Below are 23,190 nucleotides of genomic sequence, written 5' to 3'. Positions count from 1 at the left end.
CACTGTTACACACACTCATTTCCAGAGAGCCAGAAAATGGAAACAAAATGCTGATTCTGTAGATCTGCTTCAAGTTGACTACCTGGAATCTAACTCATTTTTCCAAAGAGGAGGATATGTACTTCTGGCTTCAATGGCGACTTCTAAGAAGTAATTTCAAGGACACTGTGGCCAAGGAGAATGCTAGTAGCTGGTAACTTAGTCTAATTTAACACTGAACATCCATTAGCCATCTGTTCCTTGTGGAAACCCAATCACACACACACTCTCCCAGGAAGTGATCCCAAGGTAACAATGCTGGAAACACCCAGCCCGAGGAGTATGAATGAAACCTGGCAATTCAGGGCAGATGATGCTGGGCAGTTAAGTTGCTAGTAAAACCAATTTGTTTCATGTAAGTTCATTCAGTGGTGGTAGGACAGCCTCACTGCAGCCCTGCTTGGCCAAGACTTCAACGAAGAGCCTTCCTCCCATGAAAACAAATGCAGTACTGGGACTGAACCCTCATGGTTCTGAACCTCATCATGGTTCTGATGGTAAAGCAAAGTCCAGCATCTACATCATTTCGTAAAATGCACCACTCACTTTGCCTTTACTCTTAAGACGTGGAAGTAACTACCAACAGCTTATATAGAGATGATTAAAATTTGAATTTCATTCTAATATTCTAAACTCAGCTAATTGTTAGTCATTCTTGCATTAATTAACTCCTTATATTTTAGGTAAGAAAAAAAATCTTTCCTAAAAGTAGTTCTGAAATAACTTTGTTTAGAAAATATCTTCAGGGGCGCCTGGTCTGCCTTTGGCTCAGGTCATGATTCCAGGGTACAGGGATCAAGCACCTTCTAGTTGGGCTATCTGCTCAGCTGAGCAGGTCTGCTTCTCCCTCTGCCTCTGCCCCTCACCCCATTTCTGAGTGCTCTCTCAAAAAAAAGATGATGATGATGTCTTTAGTAAAGAGAATCTGACACGAGATAGGGATGTGTTGAAACAGCACAAAAACAAATGAAACCACCTCTTACGAAAAAAGCCCACCCATTTCTGAACAAGAACTTGGGGCTCATCAGGCAAGGCGGCAGCTCACCAGTGCCTTAAACAACCAGCAAAGCCCAGGGCTTGGTTTCAGGTGTCACATCTACCACCGGGGCGGCTGCTCATTTCTACTCACCCTCTGCCCCCTGAGGAAGAACAGCAGGGAAGCACACCGCAAGCTCCTCCAAGATTCGGAACATGGGAGAACCCAGTGGTCCCCATCAGGGTTTTCAGAAATGCTGCATCTTCCAAAGAAATACAATGCTTAAGTTTCAGACACACATTTCAAGAAATAATCCACACACACATTGACTCCTAATAACAAAGGTCATACATAAGTTAATAAAAACAGATTTTTCATCCTGAAATCAGTGGGAAGAAGTAGTGCCATGCACACCTGGGTCTCACACCAGCTTTCCAAAGTGATCTATAGTTGATAAATATAGGACTGCTTGGTTCTGTTTATGGCACTGGTGATGAATCAGCCCCACAAAAGAGGTGTACACACACCTCCAGAGGACCCACCACTGGAACAGGAAAGCCACATATTTCTCAGATAGCATACAAATCAATCAAGGCAAGCCCCACTACACCCCCAGAAGTTCAATCTATATGGCAACACTGTAGCACTAGCTTAGTCAGATAAGCAGAAACAGTATAGGGAGTTAAAATCTTTTCAGGGGCAGCCTGGGTGGCTCAGCGGTTTGGCATGGCCTTCAGCCCAGAGCATAATCCTGGAGACTGGGGATCGAGTCCCACATCAGGTTCCCTCCATGGAGCCTGCTTCTCCCTCTGCCTGTGTCTCTGACTCTCTCTCTCTCTGTCTCTCATGAATAAATAAATAAAATCTTAAAATATATTTTTTTCAGTGAATCTTCTCTACTTCCGACTAGCACCCCAAAGACCACAGTCTTTATAATAATTTTAGAATTATTAAAATTCTAAATTAATTTGTTATTATCTGGTTAACAGATAATTAGTTAAAATTAATTAAAATTAATTTGTTGTTATCTGGTTAACAACATAATGATTTTTTTTTTCTCTTTTAGGAGTACTACACTAATTTCCAGGCTATGTTCAGAGGCCATTTTTTTTTTTTGTTTTACTAATTTTTCCTCTATGTTCATTGGATTACTGTTACATTACATAATCTAAACTTTAGTTTTCTTTATTTAAGGCTAAGAAAACCATTCCCCCAAATTAAAGGTACAATACTGTGTTACTCCAGCAAGGATACTGGCTTGCTTCCAGTAAAATATTACACAAGATACCATGTACCTAAATTCCTGGAACCTATAACCTGCCATCAACAACCAGTCTGACTTATGCAGTGCAGTGGCTCCTTGCCAGGGCTCAAACCAGCTGGGTGCCAGCAACAGAGGTAAAGTGACTTACAATTCATTTTGGTCGGTTAATACATACACATTATAGTTTTACAGGTAAGATGTAAAACAAGTCCCCAAGTGAGGGAAGAATTAGATAAGAAAGATTTCCACAGTGTTTTTGTTTTACTACTTAAGGGTATACACAATCTTGAGAAGAGTTAAAGCTGCATGTCACCAAATGTAGAATAATGTATTTTTTTTAAAAGATTTTATTTATTTATTCATGAGAGACAGACACACAGAGAGAGAGGCAGAGACACAGGCAGAGGGAGAAGCAGGCCCCATGCAGGGAGCCCGACATGGGACTCGATCCTGGGTCTCCAGGATCAGGCCCTGGGCTGAAGGTGGTGTTAAACTGCTGAGCCATCCGGGCTGCCCTAGAACAATGGATTTTGAATGGATTAGATGTGCTAAGGAATCAGAGTTTATAATTATTAATCTTAGCAATAACACTCAGAGGTGAGAAGGGCATTCTCTGTGGGGGATGTACAATACCAAAAGAGGGGAGAGAGACTGTGTGTGTATATGTGTGAATACGGTAAGGGAGGTGGCGTCTGATGGATAAGGCGGCAGAGGTGAAGGGTAACAACAAACAGACTGGAGTATTCTGCTGGCCATAATTAGCTGAAAGCTACAGGATGGAAAAGCCAATTTTAAGAGAGATCAATAAAACACTTTCTAGCATGCCATAATAGGCCATCACCCCTATAGGACTTTACACACACACACACACACACACACACACACCCCAACCTGTGCAGTAATAGGTCAATTCAGCATGACAGACCTTAAAATAATATTCTGAAACACAGTCCTCTGGCAGGCACTGAACAGTATTCAAGAAAAGGACATCTGCATCTATAATTCTATTTGCAGCAATATCATCTACTTCAGACTATATAAACTTAAAGTCTGGCTATTTGCAATTCTGGCTGCTTTATAAAAGCATCGAACTCAGTACTATTATTCCAACACCACTGATCCTACCTAGAAGACCATGTAGATGATGGCCAAAAACCATCAAGAATTCACCAAAGCAGCTGTTAAGACTGAAATCAGTGCCCAGTAAATGTCAGCACACACCCATTACAAATAAAGGTCTCTTGTTGACAAAAAAAAAAAAAAAATTCCAAGGGCACCTGGATGGCTCAGTCAGTTAAGCATCTGCCTTCAGCTCAGGTCATGATCTCGGTGGTCCTGGGAGCAAGCCTTGTGTCTTAGGTTCCCTGCCTACTGGGAAGTCTGCTTCTCCTTCTGCCTCTACCCATTACCCCCAATTGTGTGTGCCTGCTCTCTCGGTCCCAAATAAATAAATAAAATCTTTAAAAAAAATTCACATGAGTTTAAGCCTCTTACTAATCCGGAAGACGGGGCTAAACGAGCAGATCCCAAAGGCCTACCTATGAGGATATCATATGTAAAAGCCTGATTAGAGAGACAAAGATTTTTATTCTAATCATACTCTGCTGCCCAGCCCCCATCTCATTACATGTCTGATCCAACAGTGAAGTACTCGTTCCAAACACAGAGACTTCTGGCTAGCCAAAGGTACAATGTGGCACACAAAACTCATTGTGTTTAGTCTCCCATCTGCTGACTTGGGAGAAAGATTAAGACAGAATTAAGACATTACTGACATTAAGAGACTTTCTGGTTTAATTGTGTCTGTTTTAGTGATCTCAGTCTACTACAAAATCATTCCAAACTCTATTATACTTTGTTTACCTGCAGGTAGGTCAGCAATAATCCATCAACTATCTAGTTCCTTCTAACCAGACTATTGGCTGTTATGCTTCCTGGTATTAAGTCAACAAAGGTAACCATGACATTTGCTTTGGATGGGAGTCAAGTGTCTGGTTGGGATGCAGAAAAGGGCAAGGCCTAACTGAATAGTCCTGTGTGGTTTCCAAGCTAAGCAACTAAGAGAGTTAAACTTGCATTTGTGGCAATTCTTCTGTGTGGTGTAATTAACCACCACTCAAGACAGTTACACTTCTTCAGTTTAGGCTATTCCTCTAATGGTTCTCATAAAAGGTTCCTCCTAAGTCCACTTCATTCCTGAGCTCGAAGATAGGTTACTTTCACAACAGGTGAATATATTTCCCCAAAACTGGTTCTGATGCCCCAGGCTAAGTGTCTGAGGTCAAGCAGCTGGCAGTTTTGTTTGTCTTCATGGTCCCTCTGCCATTGGCTTATATTGATACCATGAGAGAGGGAAATACACTTGGGCATGAAAGATGCTCAGTGAAACCCTGTAGCAAACCATAGCCAAGGAAACAAGCTCTTATTGTTTCGAGGAGTATCAAATCCCTAAGGTCCCAAAGCATTTTATGAACTGAAAACTAAAACCCAAGGTTACACAATCATTTAGTGGCTGAGATTTGGAATGCAGGTGTTGCCACTCTTACTTCGTTGCCTTCACTAAAGGGAAACAGCAGCAGTTTGAATCTCAAAAATTCAGAATCCTGTGAGGCTCACTTATCTTCATTGAGCAGCGTGGTTAAACAAACTGATCAAGGTGAGACTTCAACAATCAATGCACTGGGAGACCACAAACCTCACAGAAAGCCAGACTTCATCTACTTGAGTCTGCATACTCATCTGCAGTTAAATGTATCATGAGGAAGCCCCCCTATGAAAACCCCAAGCAGGATGGGAGGACTCCATTAGATTCCAGATTTTTCAGTCCTGATAGTTGCAACTAAGTTGAAACTGTCAATTTTACTCTTTACACTGGCTAGAGAGTTCTTTGGCGGGGGGACAGGAACCAAGGGGGTCAAGTAGAAAGTGGATAAATGCTCTAGTTAAATAAAAGCTATCTACAAACAACTGTATTTATGACCCAATTGCGACCTAAGCTTGCCAGATGTTGCCAAGCTTTATAGTAGAAGTCAAACACTATGAAATGCAGCTCTAGTTGAGATAGATACCTGGCCAGTCAGTTCTCGCCTAGACGGAATCCCCACTGTTTCAAGTACTTGAGGATTATTACTTCCCTACTGGCCCAGTGCACCACACCCATTCTTCTCTCCTATCAGCCGGGAGAGTCAACAGGAGCCCATATGGTTCCATACGACACAGATCAAACAGTAGGGGCTGTTTACAGCTTCTGGGATAGGCTATTTTAGAGATGAAAAAGAGAGGAAGTCAAGACCTAGAGAAGTAGGGACTTGCCCAAGGCACCAGAGACAGTTAACCGTAGAGGACTGGAACCAAGGCCTCCGCCTCTCCGTCGGGTCCTTTGCCCACTACACCACACTATAATTTCACTACTTTAAAATCACGGTTCTCTAACAACCATAAGCTTAAATTACTTCAGGCCTGGAGCTCCTCCTTGAATTTTGCTGGGGCAGATGAAGATCCGCAAGTACCCTGCTCCGATATGGGGGCAGAGCTTTAGGAGGAGACCAAAATGTAATTTGTGGATTCTATATAGACACCCAATATACCAAAAGGCACTGCAAATTATACAGGGTGGGGTCTTTAAAAAATGTTCTGGATAAAAATTCCTGAGATCCCACTGGAGATCCAAGTGGGTGGGAATAACACCAGAAAAAGTTAAAGGTCATAGCCTTGACCACCATAAAAAATTCCTGCAACAGACATTTATCCAGCCCAGTTCCAATGGTTTAAAAAAAAAAAATGCTCTTTGATGATGATGATGAGGAGGATACTGTAGCCACTGCCAATTCCTTTGATGAAACGAGTCATTCTTTTAATGCCAGTGCCAAGGAAACACACATTACTGATTAGCACAGGACAACTCCTTTGAACAGCGAGAACCATTTTAATGACCAAACATACTGACGAGCTTCACATAGTAAGCCATGAGTGCTGCACTTAGCAGGAATGTGAGGCTCACAAAAAAGGAAGGAAATGCAGATCTGAATATTGACTTTTTCATGTGGAAAAAAAAATCTTATGCCACCAGATTTCCAGAATTGCAGCACAGGTTTCTATGTTCTAGGCTTCCTGGAGAGGCAAGTGTACACCTCCCTCTGCAATTCTCACACATCTGGACAGAGCTAGGAATGCAAAAGAGACTACTTGGAAGACTGTGTTGGCACAACCAAGTCTACAGAGTTGTGGTATGAAATCTGAGTGCTGAGAAATAGGCGAAGCAAGGGGACTGGCCCAGGTGCCACAAGGCTGCTTTCTCCAGCTTCCTGAGGGGTAGGCAGAGAACAGAAGCAGCAAGGCATTACCAATGGGGAGTTACCAAGCCTTTAGGGTCAAGGAAGAAGCCCTTCCAGACACCAAGGAGAAGAGAACTCCCCTCCAGACAAAGGACAAATGACCCTCTGGCACAGGGATGGGAGGATGGTGGTCCACTCGGCTGCCAGCAGGCTCCATTTTCCCAGGGACCTGTCTTCTTAAAGTCCTCATACTGGTCAGGCTTCTGCCTCATCTGGAGGTCATCCTATCTTACTGCTGATTTCTCCAGGTCAGAAAAGTGGCTGAGAGGGCATCCGCATTGTGGGGCAAGGCGGCTAAGCTCCCAACTCTGTTTTCTCTTTTGAAAACTGAGAAACAAAAAAAAAAAAAAAAGAAAACTGAGAAACAGCAACTAATTTTTTTTTAAGATTTTATTTATTTGTTTGACAGAGTGAGCATAATAAGCAGAGGGAACGGCAAGCAGGCAGAGGGAGAAGCAGCAGGCTCCCTGCTGAGCAAGGAGCCGGATGGGATGCTGGGCTTGATCCCAGGACCCTGGGATCATGACCTGAGTTGAAAGCAGACGCTTAACGGACTGAGTCACCCAGGCACCTCGGCAACATCTCTTTAAATGCTAAGAAACCAAAATAAATGTTAAGAATGTCAAAGACAAGAGTTATGTAAATATTAGGGAAGATCGTTATATTAAAGAAATTGGTGGTAGCCAAAGATGCCATCAGAAAGTAAACACACTCAAAAACCTGATTATCTACTCTTTCTCTAGCCTCAACTGCTCCCTATTTACCCTCATGGGCAGACAGCAAGTAGACAGTGGCTGGTGCTGACAATCTAAATAATTATGAAAAGGTTAAAATATGTTTGTTTGGTGGTGTTTAAGCAGGAAGAATAGAACTACTGAAGAGGTTTTCATCAAACTGTACATTTCAAGTTCAGGGACTGAATGTGAATTATCTGGAAACTCATTCATACGGTACCCCCCATTCTCTGATGATGCTTGATAGTCCAACTTCCATTTGTTATGCTTCATTGTAGTGCCTGCCAGTACCCTGTGGCTGCTAGAGGGGCAGACTCTGGAGCCAAACCATCCCGGGCAGTCGCTTAGCTCACTGCGCCTCAGTTTTCTCACCCACAAGATGGGGACGGTAATAATATCTACTTCAAAGCATTGTTAGGAGGTTTAAATGAGTGAGTACATGTAAAGTTCTTACAACAGTGCCTAGTATACAGTGAGCACCATGTAAGTGCCAGTTATTATTATGACAACTCATTAAGAACTACATGAGGCAATAGGATCTAATAACAGATCTATTCCTGCCCCAGTGGAGTTTATAGACTAATAAGGGACCAGAGTAGTCAAATAATCATGCAAACAGAATGACAAACTGCAGTGAGTACTATGAAAAAGACATACAGGGAACCCTGAGAGCCTAGGAGAAGCTGCTCTGGTCCCATGATGGGGGTGCACAGGCTCACAGTGTCAAAGGTTCTCCTAGGGACCCCTGGGTGGCTCAGTGATTGAACATCTGCCTTTGGCTCAGGTTGTGATCCCAGGGTCCTAGGATCAAGTCCTGCATCAGGCTCCCTGCAGGGAGCCTGCTTCTCCCTCTGCCTATGTCTCTGCCTCTTTCTGTGTCTCTCATGAATAAATAAAACCTGAAAAAAAAAAAAAAAGAGGTTATCCTTAAAGAGTGACATTTGAATTAAGATCTATAGGAAGCAGGGGAAGGAAGGGAGGAATTGCCTGGACAGAGGAAACAGTCTCTACAAAGATCCTGGGACTACAGATAATTTACTGTGTTTGAAGATCTGTTGGCCCAAGCTGCTGGAGAAAGCAGAGGGAGAATGGGGAAGCAGACAGAAGCCCAAGCGTGCATTCATGCAGAGTGGGCCACAGAATCAGAACCTTCTTCACATGCTTATTTGTTACCCTTGCAGCTTACAGAAAGGAGAGTGGGCTATTGTGATGGGTGTAAAGCACATCTTGGGGCGGGGGGGAAGGGGGGGGAATCCCTCCCCTAAGGTGAAATATTTGATATGCCAAACACAATCTGTGTTCACACCACAGGTGAGTCTTCTCTGGTGCTTTAACTTTTACTAACGTTAGACTATGTTTCTTAGCTGTTTCACAGCTGAGTATGAGCATAACACACCAAAACTTCATGGGCACGTTTAATAAATCACTGTTGTGGTGAAATATGGCTACAGAACGAACCCCAGAACAAGGGCTCTTGTGTTATGAGGCCCCTCACCTGAGGGATCTCTCTGGCCAGCCACCATGCGTGGGATCAGAAAGCTCCCTCTGAAGTCTTTTTAAACTTCTGGGTGTTCCATCTCCCCAGTACCTGCTCTCCGTTCCAGGGCCATTTCTGTACTGCAGGCAAAAAACTTGGTACTAACCTTATAAAATGGTAAGTCACCGGCTCACAATCACAGATTACTCAGGCAAGTTGGCAAGGATATGAAGTATTTATCAATCTCTTCCAGGCACTCCCTGTTTCACACTTCTTCCTGTTGGATTCTTCCGGGCCTCATATACCGGCTAGTTCACTCATTTCAACCCCACCCCCAGGCTGGACTCTCTCTTATCCCACAGCTATAAAGAAAGAGGGGTCGTGTCATACATAAGGCACTGGAGCTCCAAGGCCTATAACACTCCTGCCTTCAAGGAGTTTACCATCTGGCAGAAAAGTAGTACAACACAAGGGAAAAGATGGCAGGGTCCACATGCATGCCTCCTGGCAGCAGACCTGGCGGTGTGCCTAGGCCCCGCCTGGACCAATTCCCTACAACTCTGAACCCCTACTTCCCTGCTCAGGCCTTCTTCTCCTCCTGCAGGCTAGCCTGCATTCGTGTAACTCCAAAGTCTGTTAATCATGCTCTCAAAACCCCAAGTTAAAAACCCCAAATTTCCTCAGGTATCCTCAAGAGCCTGGGACATGCTCAACATATGCTTTTGGCTGAACAAAACTGAAAGGAAAAGGGATGGGATAAAGGGTATGTGATAAAGGGCGGGCTCTGGGCAAGTCATTAAATCTCTCTGGGCACCAGTTTCCAATTCTACAAAGACGGCGGGGTTGAATCTGCCTGTTAGCTCAGAAATGGGATGATCCATGATTTACCAGGCCTTCATCCCTCCTCAGGCTTTACCGCAGATTCTTCTAGCCCCAACCAATCAAAACATGCCCAAAACCCACATAAGAATTTGAGAGAGTTTAGAAGTCTTGATGCTTTTAAGCAGAGTCATTCCCAATCCTGGTCTTTCAACATCCCACTGTCTCCACTTATCTTAAAATATTTCAACATTGGAAATTAGTAATAATCTGATTCACTTAAGGTTCAGGGTGGGGAAAAGAAATACCAATAGAAATCGACTAATGTTATGTGGGAGGAAGTGGGTGACTCCTATGCGCACATTCTTGCTGTAGATACTAAAACCAACCACCTCCTAAACTGAAAGGGAGATCTCAGTCTTCTCCAAACCACAAATCAGATAAGTGATTGAACTTTACCCAGGCCCCAAAAGCCCTAAGATTTCCAAGTACTGAACTAACAGATCAAGAGGACTTTGGGATTGGTTTTCGAAGCAACTGTGGTTTGGTTCCCAGTCAGCTGAGTGGCAGAACTACAGATAAACTTGTTCTTAATCTCTATGCATAAAGGAAACCGTTTTCTGCTTTGCAAAACCAGACCACAGCAAGTGGAAAATGAACCCTAACACAATTATAGGATAAGGTCACTGTATTGCTCAGAGAAAGGTGGTGCCTTTGAAGTCAGAGATTCCCTGAACCTGGCTTTACATCTTTCTTGAAGTATTTAAATTTATCTGGAGAGCTTATAGATACTTCTACAATGGGGAAAAAAAATGGTTTAATCTTGTGTGTAAAAAACATATACATACCACATGTATATTTGGGACCAGAACCATCACAAAAATCAAAGAATTGCTGGCTCTGTTCCCTGAATTGCAGAGGTTTCTGAGATTTCCTTGACAGATTTTTAAACTTATTCTTGTCATTAAATTGGCAACAGTTACACTCAATACCTCATATTTGCTCAGTGCTTTCAAACATATGTGAGTTATCAATACCAGTCCTTCAGAAGAGGAGATGAGAAATAAACTAAGGCATAAATCTATATATTAACCCCAACACTGTGTGATATGATGCCACTCAGAGTAGGGGAAGGGCTCTTGTCTAGGAGAGGACAGTGATTAGCGAAGGACCCACACTCTGGCTGGGCACTACAGGATAGTGAGAGACACCAAATGAAACCACAGCAAATGAAACCACAGGGGTTCCTGGGTGACTCAGTGGTTGAGCGTCTGGCTTTGGCTCAGGTCATGATCCAAGCCAGGGTCCTGGGATCGAGTTCCGCATCAGGCTCCCCACAAGAAACCTGCTTCTCCCTCTGCGTAGGTCTGTGTGTCTCCCATGAATAAAAAAAAAAAATCTTAAAAAAAAAAAAAAAAAAACCCACAGCCCATTGTTGTGGCAACTCCCAGGCCCTCATCTCCCTTGCTCGCTCTGCTCTAGGTTTTCTTTCTTTCCATAGAATTTTATCACTTTCTCACAAACATATTTATGCATTTATCATGCTATTATGGCTTTACTCTGTCCACTAAGTAGAAGTTTCCTGGGATCCCTGGGTGGCGCAGCGGTTTGGTGCCTGCCTTTGGCCCAGGGCGCGATCCTGGAGACCCGGGATCGAATCCCACGTCGGGCTCCCGGTGCATGGAGCCTGCTTCTGTCTCTGCCTCTCTCTCTCTCTCTCTCTCTCTCTCTCTCTCTCTCTGTGACTATCATAAAAAAAAAAAAAGCTCCATGAGAGTTTGGAGTCTGGATCTCTGCATAGCACTAGCATGTGGTAAATGCTCAATAAATGTTTAAAAAAAAAAAAAAAGTAGAAGTTTCCTGAGGGCACATGCCCTTGTTTTATTCATTAATGTGCCCCCAGCACCTCAAACGTGTTGGCCTATAATATATATCCTATAAAACAGGTGAATGAATTAATTGATGGAATCTACTACATCTGGGAGCTAGGGAAGCTGGGAGGCCCAAAGCAAAGCAGCCTTCCTATCTTTGACAACTCAGGTAAGAATGGATGTGAAGCTGTACAGTGTCAGGGGGACTGGTCATTTTAACCTAAATGGTGTTCCCAATTTGGAAAGACATTTAGGAAAAGGCCGGCCTAGATTTTCTAGTTTCATACCTTATTTTACAGAGGAAGAAAGAGAAAGGAAATAACTCATCTGCCCAAAGTCTCCTAGCTGGCAAGCACCCAAACCCTCACCTCCCACTTCCCACTCATTGAAAAAAATACGATGTGTATCGTATGGGTTAAAACACACATGAAAACAGAAGACTGTGCCTACAAACTACATCTCAAAAGAGCTAAAATGACAAGCTACACATATCCGACTACCTGAGGAGAACAGAACTGGGATTTTTGGTCAGAAAACACAGCCTCATCCCGAAGTTTACCCAACTGTTAGGTCAGATGCTCAGCCCCATGTAGACACTGTCATCAAAGAGTGACCTCCCAATCCTACTGACATTTGTCACCATTGATCCAGCCAGGCTTTAGATTTGGTCAAGCCCAGTCTACGTGACACTCAGAAGCGAGGTCCGCTTGTTTCTAAACTACCCATTTGAATTCCTAGGGTAACAACCAAGGCCAGTCCAGTTGCTGAGACACCAGGCTCACCAGCTCCTGCATGCATTCTACAATCAGGCCCTTCAACGTACCTGATGCAAAATTCCTGCGGGCTGATGAATAATCCAGATACCCAGCCCTCCCAGGAGAAGGGGAAAGCAGGTATCACAAACCATACCCTCCCAGTTTGCTTCCAACCCACATTCTCACCCTGATAAGAAAGTTCCTTTTTGTTTATATGCTTCATTCTTGTACTTTATTGAACCCACTCCTTTCACAAGTTTCTTCCAACACCCACTCCTCTTAGCTGCTTCACTGTGGCTCCAGTAGGTTATTTTTATTTATTTATTTTTAAAGATTTTATTTATTCACGAGAGAGAGAGAGAGAGAGGCGCAGAACACAGGGAGAAGCAGGCTCCCTGCAGGAAGCCTGACGTGGGACTCGATCCCAGGTCTCCAGGATCAGGCCCTGGGCTGAAGGCAGCGCTAAACCGCTGAGCCACCGGGGCTGCCCTAGCAGGTTCTCTTAAAATCCAGAGAAAGTACTGTGAAGGAACCTAGAAGCCAGTATTGTTCGGATTCCTTAGGCCTCTTAATATATGGAGAAGGCAAAAATACTAGATAAGCATGAAGTAGAACTTTAAACAATTCTAAATATCTTATAATTCATTGACTAAGTGTATTTAATACAAAGCCAGTTTATAAGTTAAAGCTGATTTCTTAAAAAGCAATTTCAGTAGTTAGTACTCAGAGGAAAAAAAATCTCTCTCTGGAATTACCAGTTCTTCAAAAGTTGGGTACTACAATATATTGGAAAAAGTACAATGCCAGCTTGTCCATTACTAGTTCTGCCACTAACTAGCAGGACATATCAATCCCAATTTCTCTACAAAATGAGCCAAATCTGTCTCCAGTCTGGTCCAGTGTTCTGATGTGACAAGGCACATGGAGATACATTTGCTTGTCCAGGATTAAGGTACAGGAATTACCTGACAGCACATTAGAGTCCCCTGGGGCTTGAAAAACTTTTTTTCAAGTCCCAGATGTCTAGTTAAGAAATGGGCAGAAGACATGAACAGACATTTCTCCAAATTAGACATACAAATGGCCAACAGACATATGAAAAAATGCTCCACAGCATTTGGCATCAGGAAAATACAAATTAAAACCACAATGAGATACCACCTCACGCCAATCAGAACGGGTAAAATTAAGACAGGAAACAACAAATGTTGGCGAGGACATGGAGAAAGGAGAACCCTTTGCATTACACTGTTCGTGGGAACGCAAGCTGGTACAGCCACTCTGGAAAATAGTATGGAGGTTCCTTGAGAGCTACCCTACAACCCAACAATTGCACTACTAGGAATTTACCCCAAAGATACAAATATAGTGAAACAAAGGGGTACCTGCACCCCAACGTTCATAGCAGCAACATCCACAACAGCCAAACTGCAGAAGGAGCCAAGATGTCCGTCGACAGATGAATGGATAAAGATGTGGGTGGGGTGTGTGTGTATATACACACAAACAACAGAATACTACTCAGCCATTAGAAAGGATGAATACTTAACCATTTATATGGTCATGGATGGAACTGGACAGTATTATGCTGAGCGAAATAAGTCAATCAGATAAAGACACTTACATGGTTTCACTCATATATGGAATATAAGAAATAGCACAGAGGATCATAGAGTAAGGGAGAAAGAACTGAATGGGAAGTCATCAGAGAGGGAGAAAAACCATGAGAGAGCCTTAACTATAGAGGGTTGCTGGAGGGAACATTGGAGGGGGATGGGGTAATTAGGTAATGGGCATTAAGGAGGGCACATGATATAATAAGTACTGGGTGGTAAACACAACTGATGAATTACTTTAACACTACATCAGAAATTGAGTATGTATTATAGATTGGAGGAGGGAGGAGGGAAGGGAGGAAAGAAAGAGGGAGGGAGAGAGGAAGAGAGAGAGAGAGAGAGAGAGAGAAGAAAAAGCTAGGCTCCATTCCTTGAGATTCTGACTTCAGTCACTTTAGGTGGCACCCCAACAGAGGGTTTTTAAAGAGCTCCCCAGGTGACTCTAGGTGACTAATTCAGCCTGGGCTGAGAGGCACTGCCTCCAGTAACACATTCCTAGCTGCAGCTGTGGCCCTGCAGACAGGTGTTTCTCTCACTCCTAGAGGCCCCTCAGGCCTGATGGGCTATTTCCTTTGAGAAAAGAGATCTGACTCAGTTTGGTCAACGAACTCCTATGACCCAACTGAAGATCAATGACAATATCAGGTTCTAGGAATTCTGACAGCACCATTTGTTCAGAAAATGTATGAAAAAATTTGGTTTCCATGACAAACACTTCTGCAGCCTAGACAAACAATTACTCCCTCATCTGAAGTAGAGGGGGGGAAATAATCCACTGGAGAAAGGGGTGATTTTGAATTATAATTATAAATTAGTCTACTAACTAGGGAAATCATGTTTAATACATAAGAGGACAGCCCTAGATCAAGGTTCATTTTTTAACAATGAAACATCATGCTGAGTGAAAAATGAAACTGACTTGGAATAATCACAAACCATTTATCATACAGGGTTTGGCAATGGAAAAATTAATCTCATTACTGATGTGAGGAGCCCATCAAGAGGATCTCACACACTATGGTTCATGCCCACCCAATCAAGTATCCTGGAAGCCTCCCTCACTCTGTAGAACACTACTGATGAGATCCCATTAAAGGATACAGCAACATCTTCCATCCCCCTTCTCTCCCCCTACAAAAATTCATAACCCATATGCCTGATGATAAAACAGCTCCTTGTTTCATTGGTCTTAAACAGCTTCAAAAAGGAATATTCAATCATTATCTGCTGAGTGCTCACTACAGTGGGTATGGCCAACTCACCATGCTGAAAGCCACAGAGGATACAGATAAGCAAGACAGGGTCCCTGCCTTCCAGGGCAAACCAGCAAGAGAAGTGACAGCCCTCTTCCCCCGCCCCCCACTTCCTGGTAGCCCCCTCTCTCCCTCATTACATTCTCCTGAGACTCATCTAACCTAATCTTCGTCCCTCCATTGTGGTCCAAGGCCAAGGCCACTCTCTCTCCTGTCACCACAGACCCACTTCCTGGTGCCAGAACTGCTGGAGAGGTAAGGGCCTCTGCAAATGTGAACAACCCAGGCCCAACCTGATGACTAGAGGGTTATCTCTTTTCAGGATTTAATACCAAAGACTGACTGCACCATGGAAGAGCAATTCTGGTTAAAGCCTTCTAAGACATGAACTTTCAGTTTTGCTAGTTCAGAAACATTTCTGGGCGAGATCTTACCGAAAAACATGCACCTGCTTGGATATTATTAGACACAAGCAAAGAGATGAGCTTAAACTATGACCCTGTTTGAAGGGCCTCTGAATCTCCACTCTACCCACGATCACTGGACTTAACTCCAGAGTTGAAAATGGTTTTTCTCGCTGACAGAGTCTCTCAGATGAAAGCAGTGTTTCTAGCTCAAAGCTGCATCTTTCTACTACTGGAATAAAAGGGTTAGAGGCCATGACTTTCAAGGGAGGAACAAGAGCATTATCTGAGCATGTTCCTGAGCTTCCAAGAAAGTCTACTTCTCTCCCCTATCCTCTGTAAAGCCAATCTCTCCTTGCAATATGGTCGGTCACCCGCTCAAAGTGTGACTGGGGTAAACTGATGGGTTCTAACAAACCCACCAGAACATAAATAAGCACTGTAGGAGCTGCTCTTCAAAGGGAAACAGAAGGATTAGATTCAAAGTTCAGTTCCACCACCAAAGTATGACCTTGGACAGGTCACCAGCCCTCTGTGGCCTCAGTTTCCTCATCTGTCTGCTCTGGGGAACACAGCAGAGCAACTATTGTTCAACTTGGGAGGGGAGGGCATGGTATAGGCCCCAAATATCACCCTCCAAGGTTCTAATCAGCTCCCACTGTTACTGATGGATGCACATCATCCTATTCCTTACTTGGGGTGGGGAAAATACTGAGACCCATCGGGCTAGATCAACAAAACTCCTTCTCTGACTCTAGTTATCTTGAGGGACTATCCATTTACTCATATATGCTCCCACTGCTCACAATACTTCTGGAGTTTTCTGGAAATCCCCTTCAAAGAATATACTTTTTGAATCCCCTAAGTGATAGAAAATGTTTAGTTGGTTTTTAAAAACAAGCAAAATCAAATCCAAGTGTCCTCAATAAATTATGCAATCAAGCTGATGAACAGTTTTGACTAAAATTTCAGCATGAACCATGTAGAAGTTATATTCAAGCAAACACCAGAAGGAATTGGGAAAGGTTTTCAACTGTGTAAGGATCATTGGCTTAAGAGTATATGTTTGGGGCAGCCCCAATGGCGCAGCGGTTTAGCACCGCCTGCAGCCTGGGGTGTGATCCTGGAGACACGGGATCGAGTCCCACGTTGGGCTTCCTGCATGGAGCCTGCTTCTCCCTCTGCCTGTGTCTCTGCCTGTCTCTCTCTCTCTCTCTCTCTCTAATAAATAAATAAATCTTTTTAAAATAACAACAACAAAAAAGAGTATATGTTTGCTTTTTTGGAGTTCCTTGTTTTAAAGTTGAATGACTAAAACGGTTAAGTAAATTCCTAAATGAAATACTGGAAAATTTAAAAAAAAGTTTTTGAACTGATTTGTATGACACGAACCCTGACCCCCGAGGGGGCGATTATTTGGAAAGACATAACATTCTCTTGCAATGAATTAAGTTTAGGTACATTTGTGAAAAGACAAAACACCACTAAAGGCATTACTCCATCATCAAATAGTACCGCAATCTTCCCAGGAAACACAGCTGTATGGACAAGCTATAGGTTTAAGAACTATGGCCTCCACCAGGGACATTCAATGCACCAACTCCTGATTTATTAAGAGGCTTGAGGCAGAAGTTTAAATGGCCTCATGACAAACTACAGAAAGAATCTCGTCTGCAAAGGGTTGGCTACCCTCAAAACCAAACTCGCAGAATTATCCCGAGGTATTTCAGGGTGTTCATGGGAGCCACATCTGCTAGAAAGCTGATCTGAAACCACTGCAGACCAAAGGACTCTGCAAACAAGTTACTTAACAAATCAGAATAAAACATTTCTCAGCAGCTTTTAGGTATATAAGGTGTCATCAAGAGACTGCTGTGGTTATTTACATCTACAGCATATAAACAAAACAAAATCTAAACATTCCATTTTCCTTTGACCTAAAATCCACACTGCTAAAAGAAAACAGGTTACTTTAAAATGATTACTATAAAACCAATTTAAAGGGTAGTTTTGTGCTTTTAAAAACCTCCAATGTTGCTTGGAGTCTGGGGAAGAGGGCAAGAGTAAATAAGATTAGCAAATTCTGGTTCTGAGAATTTATTCCAAGGAAATAATTAGGTAGTTAAGATATACTTAGCAACAAGAGGGCTTATCACATTGCTTTTCGGGGATTTAAAAAAGATTTTATTTGAGAGAGAGAGAGAGAGAGAGAATGAGGAGCAGGGGGAGGAACAGAGGGAGAGGGAGAAGTGGAATCCCCAGTGAATGGGAGCTGACACGGGGCTCGGTCCTAGGACCCCAAGATCATGACCTGAGCCCAAGTCAGATGCTTAACTGAGCCACCAGGCACCCCATCATACTGTTTATAGTAATGAAAATTAAAAACAGCCTCAAAGTTGGTTGGTTGATCCAAAAAAAAAACAAAACAAAACATAGTATATCCATTCAGAGAAGTAATATACAGCAGTGAGTATAATGTTGCAGAATTAAATTTATTGACACAGAAAGATCTAGGATATGCTCCAGAAAAAAAAATATCTATGCAAGTATGTGCACAGAAGAAAATGTCTAGAAGGATATATATCAAGATATTAGATCAGCCGTCCAGGAAATGCAAATCAAAACCATAATGAGTTACCACTTCACACCCACTAGGCTGACTACAGTCAAAAAGAGAATATCAAGTGTTGGTGAGGATGTAGAAAAATTAGAACCTTCTTACACTGCAGGTGGGAATGTCAATTAGCACAGGTGCTTTGGTAAATCGTTTGCCAATTCCTTAAAAGGTTAAATATAGTTACATGACCCAGAAATCTCACGCCTAGGTATATACCCAAGAAAAATGAAAATACATGGCCATTAAAAAAATCTGGACATAAATGTTCATAGCAGCATTATTCATAATAGCCAAAAGGGGGAAACAACCCCCATGTCCATCAACTTAAGAATGGACAAACACAACGTGGTATATCCATATAATTGAATATTCAGCAATAAAAAAAGAACATCAATACAACATGGATAAACCTTGAAAACATTATGCTTAGTGAAAGAAGCCAGTTACAAAAGACATATGCAGTATGATTCTGTTTTTATGAAATGTCCAGGACAAATCTATAGAAAGTCGATTCCTGGTTGCCAGGGGCTGGGAAGTGAGTGGGAAATAGGAAGTGACAGCTAATGGGTAAAGTTTCTTTTGGAAATGATGAAAATATTATAAAATTGACTATGGTGATGGTTGCACAGTTCTGTAAATATACTAAAAACCACTGAATTATACACTTTAAATAGGTGAACTGTAGGATATGTGAATTATAGGTCAATAAAGCTCTTTAAAATGTTAGCATAGGTAATGCTTGGATACTATGATTATAGGTTTGGTTAATTTAGACTTATTTATGATTTTTTACATTTCTATTAAAAATATGATTACTTTGAGGGATTTTTTAAAAATTTCCCATGTTGTGCTCACTTCAGCAGCACATACACTAAAATTGGAATGATTTTAGTGTGGCCCCTGTGCAAGGATGACAAACAAATATGTGAAGCATTCCATACTTTAAAAAAATCTTCCCATGTTACCACAGAAAGCAACACACACACTAAAGATTTAAAGAAAGGGAAACAACCTTTCCTTATAATAATGGGAAAACTGGAAACAACCCATAGGACCTCAGAAAGGTGGTCACTAGGCAAAGCATGTTTATTACCATATCAATCCTGGTCAGTATGACTATAGTTGCCAACCTCAAGCTGGGCACAGAAGGCTCAAATGCTTTTGGCAAGGGATGATTTAATAAGGTGCTAGTGACAAATGCAATAACATACTCAGAAAATTTCCTAACAGTTATAGAAAACTTCTGTGAAACTAAACATAAATGTAGAACACATATTTTTACACTGTTGTATTTGCTTTGTGTGAACAAAGATCACATGATAATCAGAAGTGATGTAGAGGGGCGCCTGGCTGGCTCAGTCAATAGATATTGCATGTGACTCTTGATCTCAGGGTCGTGAGTTCAAGCCCCACTCTGGGCATAGAGCTAACTTAAAAAAAAAAAAAAAAAAAAAGAGATGTAGAGACTAAAAATAAATAAAAAAAAAAAAGAATGGAAGCAGGGAGTTTATGATTACTTTTAAAAATTCTACTTTTCCCAATCTGGTCTGTTGCACTGATTTGAATATCACTAAGACTGTGTTGCTCTGAGGCAGACAAGTCCGAAACCAAACCGGGTATATAGGTAAAGATAGAGATAGAAAAGAAAAAAAAAAATCCCCAACCCCTGGGAAATACAGCCAACCAGCATGTTTATTATTCACAAACTATGATTCACTGTCCCTATTTTTTTTAAGCCAGCATCACACTCTAATCATATTGCTAGGTTACAGGCCCCTAGTTATTTGTGCATAATAAAAACGGAATCCATTAAAATGATACATTACATTTTTCTCGTCTATATCATCTCTTTAGGGAGACCATTTGACCATTATAAAACATAGACAATATTGAACCTAAAGATTACTTTGGATCCCCAAACCAGAGAGGTTTCCAGCGAAAATGAAATCATTATCCAAAGATTCCTCAATCTGAAAAACGGAGTCAAAATCTGAAGCAGGCAAAGAACGGGTTTACTCCAGGACCACGCAGGCGGCGCTACTCTGTCCAGGCAAGAAATCTTTACGTAGCTCACTGGTTTTACATTTAGGAATACAGTCTACTATTGAACTCTCTCAAGAGGAACTCTCATACACATTTTCTCTTGTGCTCTGAGAAGCTAAACTACTGTGGAAAGCCCAACTGGCAGGCAGGTTAATGAAACAAAAAACACACACGTGCACAACTACAGTCCAATTTCATGATGAGCAGCCCTGATCTGAGCTTGAGGAAACATTCTCCTCACGGCGTCAGCATAAATACTTGATAACTCCTACTAGGATAATTCATGCAGGTGATAACTATCAGAGCAAATGATAAGCAAGGACATTCCTAGTTAAGACTTGCATCCCAGATGGTATCCTCAGTGTGTTTTTATATATACATGGTCCTCAGTTCTTGGTGACATTGTTTATTCTCCTCTAAAACTGAAACACTGGTTATTAAAAGAAACTGTATATATTATAGTTGAAGAAAGTATTTTGCCTCACGTACTACAGATCTCTCTGGTACTTGGCAGAAATGGCACATAAACACCATTAAGTAAGGACTGTGACAGCGATGATGTAACGCACACCAACGTTAGGTACAAGATCCAGGTCTAGGAAGGAGGGAAAAGACTCTAAATAAGCACAATTTGGATTAACAAGAGACAGCCTGAAGTTAGTAACACTGATGTTACTGCATTTTGGATATGATAGCCTAGAGTCTCAGCCTATGATGAGTCAATGTCTGGCTCAATCAGACACACACTCTTGAAAGAAAATCACAGTATTGCTTCCAACGCACTAGTTATTTCATCAATCAAAAAGAAACAGCACTGGGGCACCTGGCTGGCTCAGTCAGAAGAGCATGTGACTCTTGGTCTCAGGGTCATGAGTTCAAGCTCCATATTGGGTATAGAAATTACTTAAAATAGATTTAAAACTTAAAAAAGCATTGAAAAATTTCTTGCTGAGGCACAGTATAATTTTTTTTTAAATGGACAGTAAAAAAAACAGGGATGGGGTTTATATTTACTACCTATGATATGCAAGGTGCTTTCACATGTGCTAGTGATCCTCACTTCACATAACAGAAAACAGACTCTCTGAGAAGTAAAATAACTTGTCTGAGGGCACAGCTAGCAAGCGACCGGTTTGAACTCAGGTTTGTCCAATTTTATACCCAATATGTTCTGCAGGACATCACTGCTGCCTAGTTTAACTGCAAACTCCGCAATGGATTCCACTTAGAATATAATAGTTCTATGTTTGAGGATCAAAATTTTTGCTGGTAGATAATTCTAAGAGTGAAATTCTAACATTTTACTTACAAAGCAGTTACGTGAAAATGTAATTTTTTGATAAGGGTTTGGAATATTTTACTATGAACTTTGAGAAGTTTGGATTTCTAAATACAATTTGGAAATATTTACACAAACTGAAACTATAGTCCCAAATAAAGCTAAATAGTTATTTTTGGCTCTAAGTTACTCAATAACTAAAATACTAGAATCCTGTGAAAGAACAACCCACGGAAAAATGTGGCGAAGACCATATATATACTTAGGCCCTGATACAAAATGATCAATTTCCATAACATTTGTTTGGTCCTTCTGTTTATATTCTTATTTATGAACAGCTGCCAAGCAACAGTTAACCAATCCAAGGTGAAGCGAAGTGTTCAAGTTCAAAGTGTGACCCTAGTTATGAAAGTGGAATTTTTTTTAATTAGAGATAAAACTTGGGGTGCCTGAGTGGCTCAGTTGGTTTAGCATCTGCCTTGTGCTCAGGTTATGATCCCAGGGTCCTGGGATGAAACCCTGTGGGGCTCTGTGCTCAGCGGGGAGTCTACTTCTCCCTCATAGCGGCCCCCCCCCATATTTCCTTCTTTCTCAAATAAATAAAATCTTTAAAAAAAGAAAAACTTAACTTACATGAGTTTTACTGTGAAGTGTGTACAAGTCTTTCTCTAACCCCCATCCTAAATTTGAAAAAGGTGATCTTATATCTTCATCTGTTTCCAAATTCTTGTTACTCCGAGAGCATGGACTATTATTTACCAAAAGTGCATAACCTCCGAAGACTTCACAGTGTGGTACTCAGGTACACACGTGTCAGTTCTCCACCTGGACACACCGGGTACACGATATACCATATTAAAGGGTACAGTGTGGAAGTCATTAAACAGAACCTGAACCGATGTACCATACCCACATCCTGAACAATGCGTTTTTTAAAAACCACTAATTTAGGTTCTTTCAACTAGAAGGAAAAGAGGCAACTCTGTCCACAAAATGTCCTCCCGAGACACGGAGCCCATATCCACAGGCTGAGTAGAGGCCTTAAATAGTTAAATCAATGTAATCCAGGCGCTTCTCTCCAGGAAAAGATGAAAAGAGGTTTCCAGACGGCTCCACAGAGCTCTACAAGAGGAGACCGTCTTTCATTTCAAGTTTTGAAGCGGCTCCACCGCTGTCCCACATGGGATCTTAAAAGGAGCGTAATTCCCACAGCTTAACTTGCTTAGCGAAGTCGTGGTGCACAAAAGGAAGCCCCTTGCCTCCGAGTCCTTAGAAACCTGCAAGGCAGGTAAGCAGAACCAACCTCGCAGGTAAAAACGCTGGCCCGCTCCCAGCTGCATTCGTTTCCCAAAGTTCTCGCATTTTCAAAAGTTCAAACAAGGATTATAAACGCAAGACATTCCCTTCCCCCCGATTACAGGGGCCCTTTTCCGTCCTTGCCCCGGCGCCACGCCAGGCAGTGCCCGCGCCCACCTGCGGGAAGGGTCCGGCAGGTGGGGCGGCCTCCCAAGCGCCCCGGGCCTTCCAGAGGCCCCGAAGTTGTGCGGGAGCGCCCGGGGCCGCGGGAGACGCAGCCCGTGACAGCCGCGCTGGCCGGCGAGGCCCCTCGGGAGGCGTGCGCGGCGGCCAGGCCGGCCCGGAGGGGCTCGCTCCCCGCCCGAGCCTCGGCTGGGGCGCGCGGGGCCTCGGGCCGCCACCGCCCCCGAGCT

The 23,190-nt window shown here is 42.5% G+C and overlaps 1 protein-coding gene, 1 long non-coding RNA gene and 1 pseudogene across 9 annotated transcripts in view; 1 reads left to right on the top strand and 2 right to left on the bottom strand.

Annotated features, from left to right (window-relative positions):
- ERN1 (endoplasmic reticulum to nucleus signaling 1) overlaps positions 1 to 23,190 on the bottom strand; it is a 78,260-nt gene that overhangs the window by 54,818 nt on the left and 252 nt on the right. For 4 of the 8 annotated variants that reach the window (XM_077853793.1, XM_077853796.1, XM_077853795.1 and 1 more), the window contains exons 1-2: positions 4,143 to 4,183; positions 1,169 to 1,277 (exon numbers count right to left, since the gene is read on the bottom strand). The exons of 1 other annotated variant lie outside the window; for it this stretch is intronic. The gene's annotated coding sequence lies outside the window, so the exon portion shown is untranslated. Of the gene's footprint in view, positions 1 to 1,168; positions 1,278 to 4,142; positions 4,184 to 23,190 lie in introns of those variants that run through there. 3 more of the 8 variants (XM_077853791.1, XM_077853792.1, XM_077853794.1) reach the window with 3 other exon arrangements.
- Positions 6,185 to 23,050, bottom strand: LOC144286827 (uncharacterized). Its single transcript, XR_013354767.1, has 2 exons — positions 22,115 to 23,050; positions 6,185 to 6,940 (listed from the first exon to the last, which is right to left on the bottom strand). It is a non-coding gene; the product is annotated as an uncharacterized LOC144286827 (long non-coding RNA).
- LOC144287294 (U6 spliceosomal RNA) lies at positions 19,007 to 19,104 on the top strand (annotated as a pseudogene).

This window comes from Canis aureus, chromosome 16 (genome assembly GCF_053574225.1).
Source record: "Canis aureus isolate CA01 chromosome 16, VMU_Caureus_v.1.0, whole genome shotgun sequence".
In the NCBI taxonomy this organism is placed as follows: domain Eukaryota; kingdom Metazoa; phylum Chordata; class Mammalia; order Carnivora; family Canidae; genus Canis; species Canis aureus.
The sequence above is the reverse complement of the archived record's forward strand: the minus strand, read 5'-3'. Positions and strand labels throughout refer to the sequence as shown.